Below are 12,854 nucleotides of genomic sequence, written 5' to 3' on the forward strand. Positions count from 1 at the left end.
AGAGGTACCCAGACACAAGTCTGTGGGCTGTGGTTCATACGCTGGACTACGTGCGGCCAGCACTAACAGCTTGGTTGATCAGGCCCTGATCCACCAGATGGCCTGGTCGTGGACCCGGCCATGGGGGCATTGATCCCCGGAATACCCTCCAGGTAGGTGTCACTCCAAATAGCCAATATCCCAAACCCCTCCTTTAACCCTTTCACTGTTGAGACCTCTGATCCTAAACTCACTCTCAGTGTCAAAAAAAAAAAAAATTTTCTTACCTAAATCTTAATAATATTTTCTTGATTGTTTTAACCCTTAAACTGTCCAAACGTAGATCTACTTTTTTTACAGGCTTTCAAATGGGGAAAATCAAGGTTAGAGAGCTATGCGCATAAACGTAGATCTATGTTTGGACAGTTTAAAGGTTAAAAGAATTTTTTTTTTTTTTGTGATCAGTATTTACCAAGATATAAAGGTGTGAAACTGACAGAAAGTGAACTGCATATGGCAACACTGGCAACTGCCACTCACTCAGTAATTTTATTTTTGTTTTTATTTTTTATTTTCTTTTCTAATATTTTATTTTTTCAAGTAACTTTCGTGGTCTGTGAGACCAATATAATGCCTAATGTGTATATATCCACTCGTTGTATGCAGCACAATAACCGAACAAACACTGTTATCAATATATTGACAAAACATGTTTACACAAACCAATGCTGCCTTCCTCACCACCCATGCTGCCTTCCTTTCTACCCACACTGCTTTCCCCACCATCCACATGGAAATAAGTCACTTTGTTTGACTTTTTTTGGGTTATCCTAGGTAATCTACACATATGTTTCTATGTTTACACAAATCCATGCTGCCCTCCCCACCACGCAGTCTTGGCCTAGTGGTTGAGGGGTGCAGACATGTATTGGAGGTGTCTGGGCCCACTAATTTGCAGGTCTACCCATTTCACCCGACTGATGGAGCATCATAGAAACTGCTAACGTTGGATCACAGCTACATGTTGTGAGAACTCTCATGTGTGAGTTGTGACTAGTGATATACTTATACAGGTCTCCCTCAACATTCGTGTTTTCAACTTTCGCGGGCTTCACACGTTCGCGAATTCCCAACCGCAAAATTCCCAGCCTCCAAATTCCCAGCTGCCAAATCATATTTAAGTTTTCCACCACCTGCGAGTCCCTACTACCCTCCCTCCGACCCCTCAACTGGCAGCCAGCCCTCCCACCAGTGTGGGGAGTGTTTTGTTTGTTCATTATTTGCTATTAAACTACAGTATAAATAATGTAAACCCATTCATGACTGCATACTGGAATGGCTATTCAGATAGGTATTGGACGGTGACATGTGTTTACTCTTGAACACAGCAAAGAAACATTTCTGCTACTGCTAATAATAACAATAGTAATAATAATAATAATAATAATAATAAACGCGATAGAATTGAAGAAGAAAATTGTACAAAAATACGAAGGAGTGATTGACACATCGTTAGTGTGGCTTTGTTTATGCTGGAGTGAGCATTAGTCTCCGTGCTCTTCCAAACATTTCACAATAATTCATTGTTTGGTGTTTGTAGGTTGAGTGCGACTGGAGTGGTAGAGGCAGTGGCTGAGGAAGCGGGTGAGGCGGTGGGTGAGGCAGTGGGTGAGGCGGTGGGTGAGGAGGTGGGTAAGGCAGTGGGTGAGGCAGTGGGTGAGGCAGTGGGTGAGGCAGTGGGTGAGGCAGTGGGTGAGGCAGCGGTTGAAGCAGTGGTTGATGAAGTGGTATTTAACCCCTTCAGGGTCCAAGGCCCAAATCTGAAGTGGTGCCCCAGTGTCCAAGAATTTAAAAAAAAAAAAAAAAATTTTGTTATTTTTTCTTATGAAATAGTAGAGAATCTTTTTGTGAGGGTAATAAAACAAAAAGTACGAAATTTGATGGAAAATTGACGAAATTATGCTCTCGCGAATTTTGATGTGTCAGCGATATTTACGAATCGGCGATTTTGCCGACTTTGACTCCCATTTTAGGCCAATTACATTATTCCAGTCAACCAAAGTCTTAGCTATTTCACTAATATTACTTCTATTCTATCGATTGAGCACAAGACATCGCCAAGTCAACTGTTTCAACTACAAATTAAAGTGATCGGAAATTGTTAATTTGGCCAATTTAACACAAAGTTCAAAATATTCCAATTTCAAAATAGGGTCCAGAATAAACAATGTATGTATTCCTGGAACTAAGCTAACATTTCCTCTGTTCATTAGTTACATTTTGAGGCTTTACAAATAAATTCCATTTTGATTTTTTATTCACATAATGAATTTTTATTCACACCAAAAAATAGAAGATTTACTGTTATGCAATACTGTAATAATTGTATAAATATCATCACCATATTTGTGAATGCATATTAGACCCACCAGCTGGCGTGTATTAGACGTGTGAGGTCGTTTGTTTACTCTTGAATATCGGCAAAAATTTAAAATTTCTGCTACTTTGAGCTCAGTTTTAGCCATTTCCAGTGCTAAAACCAATCAAAATCCTCTCTATTTCTGTAATATGTCTTCCATTCTATCAAATGAGATCAAGAAACCGCAAATACAACTATAAAAAACATACGAAAAAACACTGCAAAGTCGCTGTTTTAATCGAAAAATCATGATTTCAGTTTTTTTTCTCTCATTATACACTGTTTGCTGCAGGATCTGTTTTATGTGGTGCACACATACCACATAGATGTATTCTCTCATATCTAGGCCCAAATGTACCACTCACAGTTTATCAGAGTGAGCTGAGCTCATGACGTAGATCTACGGTTTGGACCCTGAGTGTAAAGCCATAGATCTACGGGACGGACCCTGAAAGGGTTAATAACATACATGTTAATAATAATAATAATAAAAATACATGTTATTAATATGTATTATTATTATTTATAACATGTTATTAAATACCATTGCCTCAACTGCTGCCTCACCCACTGCCTCAACCGCTGCCTCAACCACTGCCTCAACCACTGCCTCACCCACTGCCTCAACCGCTGCCTCAACCGCTGCCTCACCCACTGCCTCACCCACTGCCTCAACTGCTTCCTCAACCACTGCCTCTACCACTCCAGTCGCACTCAATCTACAAGCACCAAACACAATGCATTATTGTGAAATGTTTGGAAGAGCACGGAGACTAATGCTCACTCCAGCATAAACAAAGCCACACTGACCATGTATCAACCACTCCCTCGTATTTTTGTACAATTTCCTTCTTCAATTCTATCATATTTATTATTATTATTATTATTATTATTATTATTATTATTACTATGTATTGTTATTATTAGTAGTAGCAGAAATGTTTGATTCTTTGCTGTGTTCAAGAGTAAACACATGATGTCACCGTCCAATACCTATCTGAATAGCCATTCCAGTATGCAGTCATGAATGGGTTTACATTATTTATACTGTAGTTTAATAGCAAATAATGAACAAACAAAACACTCCCCACACTGGTGGGAGGGCTGGCTGCCAGTTGAGGGGTCGGAGGGAGGGTAGTAGAGACTCGCAGTGGTTGAGGAAGTGGTGGAGGGATTGGTGGAGGCAGTGGTGGAGGCAGTGGTATTTAATAACTTACATGTTATTAAACCATAACATGTATACAGTGGAACCCCGGTTAACGATATTTTTTCACTCCAGAAGTATGATCAGGTGCCAGTACTGACCGAATTTGTTCCCATAAGAAATATTGTGAAGTAGATTAGTCCATTTCAGACCCCCAAACATACACGTACAAACGCACTTACATAAATACACTTACATAATTGGTCACATTCGGAGGTAATCGTTATGCGGGGGTCCACTGTATATTTAGTACAATTTACAACATTTTCATGTATTTTATGATTGTTCATGGTTCAACAAGTTAAGGAAGTAGTATTGTATTATATTTCCCTACAATATTTTGGGGCACCAAACATTCGCGATTTTTCAACATTCGCAAGGCTCTTGATCCCCTAACCCTCGTGAATGTTGAGGGAGACCTGTATACTTAGTGTAACACTGGAAATAGCATTCTGCTTGATGCCTTGCTGCCCCTCATCAGCTACCCCTCTTCTTTGCATTTGAACTTAGCCATTCGCCTCTATCAACATGCAGTGTAGAGGCGTATTTTGCTGATCCACTGGTACTCGAGCCTCTGAGTTCCGCACAGCTAGTTGCCTTTGCCGACCTGAGAAATACGGACGAATTTCCCATCCTGTATAAGTTGGTGACCCTTAACCTGACTGAGGCCTGCCAAATGAATCTGACAGTGCCACTTGTAGAAATTGTGTTATATCTCTAACTGAGGAAGATGTATCTGTTATTCTTCTATGCACTGAGTGTTTCTGGGATGAATGCTGCATAACTGGAACAAACAAGGATGGTTAAGAACAATTTAACAAGCATTGCAGTACCTGGTAACTCCTTTGGATACCAGAGATGGCTTTTTAACTGTAACATGCCAGACGTTCATTAATAAACATAGTAAGTTTGTGCTGATTTGTTTGTGCACAGAGTGAAAATTCGTCTGTCATTCCAAGGTGCGTGTGCTAGATGTGTTAACCCCTTAACTGTCCAAACGTAGGTCTATGTTCTCTCGCCCAGTGCTCCAAATATTTTGAAAAATAAAAAAAAATCTTTTTTTTTTTTTTTTTTTAAATGAAGAGGACATTTTTATACACAATGTAAAAAAAAAAAAATCTAAAGTCAGTACTTACAGAGATATAAGGCCACAAAGTCGGCACTTGTCACTCACCTGAAGGCAACATGAAGCGCTGTCACTTGCAGATGTGTTGCCGATATACCTTTTTCCTCATTTTTTTTTAATTTGTACAATTTTTATGTTCTGATAATGACAATTTGTAGTAGTTCTTGTGATTTCATAGTTAACCTTTGTTCTGACACTATTATTAGGTACTGAAATAGTGCTCAAATAGTCATAAACACAGTGACAGGTGAACATTTTCACCAATCTGTCACATACTATTGTCTAGAAATATTATTTTTTTTTTTATTATCACACTGGCCGATTCCCACCAATAAATACATAGTATTTATAGGTCCCAGCAATGATTTGGATACACAGGAGTATATAATAATAATAAGTTCCCTTGATGCCTGATATAAGAGTGTGTCACTTGTCTTATCTCTCCAGTCCACTGCTGACACTAATGAGCGTCGTTTTCACTCTAATGCTGACACTAATGAGTGTAGTCTTCAGTCCACTGCTGACACGAATGAGCCTCGTCTTCACTGCTGACAAAAATGAGCCTCGTCTTCACTGCTGACACTAATGAACGTCGTTTTATCACCCCACTAATGTAAGTGGTGACTTTGATGAGCTTCCTCTTATCTCTCTGCTAATGAGAGTGGTGACATTTGATGAGCCTTCGATTTATTTGTTTTCACTCTTACACATAAACATGTCTGTCTGTCTGTCTGTCTGTCTGTCTGTCTATCAGTCTGTCTGTCTCAGAGTTGCTCATGAACCAGCTGGTATTACACGCGATCACTTTCTACAAGCACAGTACTATAGCACTTTGTCTGGATTTTTTGGGTTATCCTAAGTAATTTAAACTGTGTGTAATTGTATTTAGTATGTTTTCCTGTGAGATAGAGACAGATATAGATACAGAGAGACAGATGGAGACAGAGACAGCCAATCAACCAACTAGCTGGCCAAGCACTTTGTCTGGATTTTTTGGGTTACCCTAAGTAATTTACACTATGTATAATTGTATTTACGTATGTGTTTACCTGAGATAAAGACAGATGTAGAGACAGAGATAGATACAGACAGATACAGACAGCCAATCAGCCAGCCTGCAGAAATTACAGTTCCAGAATTGTTCCTTTTTACTTAGGGCATAGGTTATAGGACATTTTGACAGGATGACACTTTCCTCTTAAAAGAGGAGTGTTAATACGACATGACATCAGTGAATCCTTGGTGTTTGCTGCGCAGTATGCTCTGGCTGGCACTCAAAGGAACTGGTGCTCCCACAGAGTACTATGTGGTCTCAGATTTTTTTAATACAGCGCACACCCAGGGTTAAGACCCATTCTATGCTGATTAGGCATCCTAGGCCAATCGTGCCAAACTTGGAGGTAGGAAAAATAAAACATAGATCTACGTTTGGAGCGCTAGCAGTAAGAACGTAGATCTAAATTTGGACAGTTAAAGGGTTAAGTGCTGCAGGTTTGGAGTACTTAACGAGTATTGCAGTGTTGGTAACTCTCGTGAAGATTGTGGCCCGGTGAATGACCTTGAAAGATGCAATGTGACCCACATGCCACTATACCCATATTGCCTGTGTCTGGTGAGGTGAATGTTCCTTCTTTGTCCTTCCTATTCACGAGTATCCTTTAACTCATCGCCAGTGTGAAACTGCTGTGTCAGTAATGAGTATAGCTAATGGTATCAACGACATAGATCATGGTGAAGGCAGATTTGAAACATATTTTAGTAAATAGGCTCGAAAAAAGGAACGAGGCTTCCAGAGAAAGCTTGCTGCAAGCAATACAGGGGGTGCACACCCTCCCAAAACTGTCAGGTTAGATTTCCCTAACAACACTGATCAAGAGATCAAGTGTAACTGGTTTTTCGAAGCTAGTGTAGACAACCAAGAGAAAACGATCAAGTTTATCCACAATGAGGATAACTACATCTTTGTGCCTAATGATTCAGTACCTTTCTTTTACTCTCCATATACTCTGCTCTTCTTATAACACTTCTGCTTTGTAAAAACCTCTCATAAGCTAACTTTTTCACTTTTATCACACCCTTTACTTCATCATTCCACCAATCACTCCACCAATCACTACCCTCTACCACCATCACAACCACTACTACCCTCTACCACCATAACTACTACCCTCTACCACCATCACTACCACCCTCTACCACTATCACAACCACTACTACCCTCTACCACCATCACTACCACCCTCTACCTCTATCACAATTGCTACCACTCTACCACCACCACTTACGCATTTTTCTACAAACTTTTTCTTAAATTATGTGTGTTTCTCACACATATAATTTAAGAAAAAGTTTGTAGAAAAATACAGAAGTGGTGGTGGTAGAGTGGTAGTAGTTGTGATAGTTGTAGAGGGTGGTAGTGATGCTGGTAGAGGGTAGTAGTGGTTGTGATAGTGGTAGAGGATGGTAGTGATGGTGGTAGAGGGTTGTAGTGGGTGTGATGGTGGTAGTGATGGTGGTAGAGGGTAGCAGTGGTTGTGATAGTAGTCGAGGGTGGCAGTGACGGTGGTAGAGGGTTGTAGTGGTTGTGATAGTGGTAGAGGATGGTAGTGATGGTGGTAGTGGTTGTGATGGTGGTAGAGATTGGTAGTGATGGTGGTAGAGGGTAGTAGTGGTTGTGATAGTGGTAGAGTATGGTAGTGATGGTGGTAGAGGGTGGTAGTGGTGGTGGTAGAGGGTGGTAGTGATGGTGGTAGAGGGTAGTAGTGGTTGTGATAGTGGTAGAGGGTGGTAGTGATGGTGGTAGAGGGTAGTAGTTATGGTGGTAGAGGGTAGTAGTGGTTGTGATGGTGGTAGAGGGTGCCTTCTTCAGTGATTCAGCAATTCTACTAACTCCTCCAATGTTGTTGGAGTTATATAGGGCTATAGAAAACACCGGCACCTCAGCTGCTGCTTCACCACCATTATGGACGGCTTATGCTCTCAGTGGCCCTTATACACCCAACACAACACTTCTTGTGACATACATAATGACTTACTTTATTCATTCTAGAGTATATTCCATGTTTCTATGTTATTAATATTGTTTATGTCATATTAGTTGAACTGTGATAGATAAATGAGCCGTAGAGTTGACATTAGTGTCATATTCTCCAACAATAAATTTGCCTCCCCTCCCCTCCCTCTGCCACTAGAAGCTTTCTTTGGAGCCATGGTGACTTATTTAGCAGTTGCAAGCACTAAAATGAATGGAATATTATGAAATGTATCGTATGAACTCATGGGATCATCTTCACTCACTGATAAACAATGGCACACTGGCTGGGAATGGAGTGTGAGGCAGCTTGGGGCTGTGTGTATGTGTCCCAGACGAATGACTATTTGCGAGTCAAACAATGATTCGCGAATCAATATTTTGACGAAAATAACGTTACGATTTTTGAAAATTACGATTTTCGAGCCTTATGATTATTGAAGATCCACTGTACAGTTCACTCATTACTTACCTTAAAATATTTGTAGTCTTAATGAGGGGTCAGAGGTGAGTTAACAAGATAAAACAAATAAATGAGAGAGAGAGAGAGTGAGAGTGAGTGAGAGAGAGTGAGAGAGAGTGAGAGAGAGTGAGAGTGAGAGAGAGTGAGAGAGAGAGAGAGAGTGAGAGAGTGAGAGAGTGAGAGAGTGAGAGAGTGAGAGAGTGAGAGTGAGAGAGTGAGAGAGTGAGAGAGAGAGAGAGAGAGTGAGAGAGAGAGAGAGAGAGAGAGAGAGAGAGAGAGAGAGAGAGAGAGAGAGAGTTATGTAAACAAACAAGGTGGATGTGAGTTCTGTAAACAAACCAGGTGAACACGTCTGGTTTGTGTACAAGCTACATTGTGTACACATTGTCTCTACGTTGATACAGCAGCATAAATAAAGAGGAACACTCCCATTCTCATGTAACGGCATTTTTAGAAGAAATGATGTTCTGAGTGAAGGCATACGAAAGGAATAACTTTCTACAGTTACCCCCAGTAACACATTTTCTCTGATGTTGGACTAGAGAAAACGTTATTCTTGCCGTCACTCGTACAAGTCCTCTGGCTACCACATATCATATTTATGTTAATTTATTCTACTGTTGGGTGTATTTATCATATTTGTATGTTAAGTATCATGTTTATTATATAATTTTGAAAAAATATCATAGATGGATTAATGAAAATGTATATATTAACATAATATATGACAATTAATGAGACTCAGTGATTATTATTGAGTATTATTATCATACTAATATCATGTCTCGAGACATAAGACACTCTTATTGATTTTAATGTGTACCTGCATGCCAGCACAGCGTTTAAGTTTATTTAGGTACAGGTATACATAAGTATAATTATTAGAGTATATATAAAAAGGATTATGTGGAGTAAAATAAAAGTTGGATGTGAAAAGTGAGTTATAGTAAGCGTATATGCACCTGGAGAAGAGAGAAGTGTAGAGAAGAGAGAGAGATTTTGGGAAATGTTGAGTGAATGCATGGGGAGTTTTGAACCGAGTGTGAGAGTAATGATGGTTGGGGATTTCAATGCTAAAGTGGGCAAAAATGTTGTGGAGGGAGTAGTAGGTAAATTTGGGGTGCCAGGGGTAAATGAAAATGGGGAGCCTTTAATTGAGCTACGTGTAGAAGGAGGTTTCATAATAAGTAATACGTATTTTATGAAGAAGAGGATAAATAAATATACAAGGTATGATATAGCATGTAATGAAAGTAGTTTGTTAGATTATGTATTGGTGGATAAAAGGTTGATGGGTAGGCTCCATGATGTACACGCTTATAGAGGGGCAACTGATATATCGAATCATTATTTAGTTGTAGCTACAGTTAGAGTAAGAGGCAGATGGGAAAAGAGGAAAATGGCAACAACAAGTAAGAGGGAGGTGAAAGTGAGGAGGAAGTTCAGGTGAGATATAAGCAACTATTGGTAGAAAGGTGGACTGGTGCAAGTATGAGAAGTGGGGGGGTTGAAGAGGGTTGGAATAGTTTTAAAAATGCAGTATTAGAATGTGGGGCAGAAGTTTGTAGTTATAGGAGGGTGGGTGCAGGAGGAAAGAGGAGTGATTGGTGGAATGATGAAGTAAAGTGTGTGATAAAAGGGAAAAAGTTAGCTTATGAGAGGTTTTTACAAAGCAGAAATGTTATAAGAAGAGTAGCATACATGGAGAGTAAAAGAAAGGTGAAGAGAGTGGTGAGAGCACAAAAGGAGAGCAGATGACAGAGTGGGAGAGGCAATGTCAAGAAATTTTAATGAAAATAAGAAAAAATTTTGGAGTGAGTTAAACAAGTTAAGAAAGCCTAGGGAACGAATGGATTTGTCAGTTAAAAACAGAGTAGGGGAGTTAGTAGATGGGGAGATGGAGGTTTTGGATAGATGGCGAGAATTTTTGAGGAACATTTGAATGTCGATGAAGAAAGGGAGGCGGTAATTTCATGCACTGGCCAGGGAGGTATACCATCTTTTAGGAGTGAAGAAGAGCAGGATGTGAGTGTGGGGGAGGTGCGTGAGGCATTATGTAGAATGAAAGGGGGTAAAGCAGCTGAAACTGATGGGATCATGACAGAAATGTTAAAAGCAAGGGGGGATATAGTGTTGGAGTGGTTGGTATTTTTGTTTAATAAATGTATGAAAGAGGGGAAGGTACCTAGGGATTGGCAGAGAGCATGTTTAGTCCCTTTATATAAAGGGAAGGGGGACAAAAGAGATTGTAAAAATTATAGAGGAATAAGTTTACTGAGTATGCCAGGAAAAGTGTATGGTAGGGTTATAATTGAAAGAATTAGAGGTAAGACAGAATGTAGGATTGCGGATGAGCAAGGTTTCAGAGTGGACAGGGGATGTGTAGATCAAGTGTTTACATTGAAGCATATATGTGAACAGTATTTAGATAAAGGTAGGGAAGTTTTTATTGCATTTATGGATTTAGAAAAGGCATATGATGGAGTGGATAGGGGAGCAATGTGGCAGATGTTGCAAGTATATGGAATAGGTGGTAAGTTACTAAATGCTGTAAAGAGTTTCTATGAGGATAGTGAGGCTCAGGTTAGGGTGTGTAGAAGAGAGGGAGACTACTTCCCGGTAAAAGTAGGTCTTAGACAGGGATGTGTAATGTCACCATGGTTGTTTAATATATTTATAGATGGGGTTGTAAAAGAAGTAAATGCTAGGGTGTTTGGGAGAGGGGTGGGATTAAATTATGGGGAATCAAATACAAAATGGGAATTGACACAGTTGCTTTTTGCTTATGATCCTGTGCTTATGGGAGATTCTAAAGAAAAGCTGCAAAGGTTAGCGGACGAGTTTGGGAGTGTGTGTAAAGGTAGAAAGTTGAAAGTGAACATAGAAAAGAGTAAGGTGATGAGGGTATCAAATGATTTAGATAAAGAAACTTGGATATCAAATTGGGGAGGAGGAGTATAGAAGAAGTGAATGTTTTCAGATACTTGGGAGTTGATGTGTCAACGGATGGATTTATGAAGGATGAGGTTAATCATAGAAATGATGAGGGAAGAAAGGTGAGTGGTGCATTGAGGTGTATGTGGAGACAAAAAACATTATCTATGGAGGCAAAGAAGGGAATGTATGAAAGTATAGTAGTACCAACACTCTTATATGGATGTGAAGCTTGGGTTGTGAATGCAGCAGCGAGGCAGCGGTTGGAGGCAGTGAAGATGTCCTGTCTAAGGGCAATGTGTGTAAATATTATGCAGAAAATTTGGAGTGTGGAAATTAGGAGAAGGTGTGGAGTTAAAATAAGTTGTTGTTGAGGTGGTTTGGTCATTTAGAGAGAATGGATCAAAGTAGAATGACATGAAGAGCATTTAAATATTTAAGGGAAGGAAGGCGGGGTAGGGGTCATCCTCGAAAAGGTTGGAAGGAAGGGGTAAGGGAGGTTTTGTGGGAGAGGGGCTTGGACTTCCAGCAGGCGAGTGTGAGCGTGTTCGATAGGAGTGAATGGAGACGAATGGTACAATGGACCCCCAGTTTACGATCATCTCCCAATGCGACCAATTATGTAAGTGTATTTATGTAAGTGCGTTTGTACGTGCATGTTTGGGGGTCTGAAATGGACTAATCTAATTCACAATATTCCTTATGGGAACAAATTCGTTCAGTACTGGCACCTGAACATTCTTCTGGAATGAAGTAATATCGTAAACCGGGGGTCCACTGTATTTGGGACCTGACGATCTGTTGGAGTGTGAGCAGGGTAATACAGTGGACCCCCGGTTAACGATATTTTTTCATTCCAGAAGTATGTTCAGGTGCCAGTACTGACCAAATTTGTTCCCATAAGGAATGTTGTGAAGTAGATTAGTCCATTTCAGACCCCCAAACATACACATACAAACGCACTTACATAAATACACTTACATAACTGGTCGCATTGGGAGGTGATTGTTAAGCAGGGGTCCACTGTATTTAGTGAAGGGATTCAGGGAAACCGGTTATTTTTATATAGCCGGACTTGAGTCCGGCTATGTGTGAGTGAGGTGAAAGAGTTGAATGATGATGAAAGTATTTTCTTTTTGGGGATTTTCTTTCTTTTTGGGTCACCCTGCCTCGGTGGGAGACAGCCGACTTTAAAAAAAAAAAATAAAAAATAAAATAAAATATGAAATAATTTTTTTAAAACATGAAATTTTGGAGTTTCCACACATAATGGAGAGACGCGGTGATTACGGAGCTCATGGAGAATGTAAACAAACTGGGTGAGGCAGGGTGACCACATTATAAAGTCAGGTGGGAGGAGCCGTATAGCGAATTTTAGTCATAATTTCAAATGTCTGTATCAGAGAAACACTGTAAAGTGAAACACTGTAAAGAGAAATGGCATACAGTGGGGCCCTAGTGTAATAGGTAATTATAATCCCAAACATATTCAGGTGATTAGTAATCACACTCCACACACACACACACACACACACACACACACACACACATTCACTTATACAGTGGACCCCCGCTTAACGATCACTTCCCAATGCGACCAATTATGTAAGTGTATTTATGTAAGTGCGTTTGTACGTGTATGTTTGGGGGTCTGAAATGGACTAATCTACTTCACAATATTCCTTATGGGAACAAATT

At 40.0% G+C, this 12,854-nt stretch overlaps 1 protein-coding gene across 3 annotated transcripts in view; it reads right to left on the reverse strand.

The window, feature by feature from the left end:
* Nucleotides 1-12,854, reverse strand: part of LOC128705896 (transmembrane channel-like protein 7) — a 738,019-nt gene that overhangs the window by 45,862 nt on the left and 679,303 nt on the right. The window lies entirely within an intron of this gene.

This window comes from Cherax quadricarinatus, chromosome 3, assembly GCF_038502225.1.
Source record: "Cherax quadricarinatus isolate ZL_2023a chromosome 3, ASM3850222v1, whole genome shotgun sequence".
NCBI lineage: Eukaryota > Metazoa > Arthropoda > Malacostraca > Decapoda > Parastacidae > Cherax > Cherax quadricarinatus.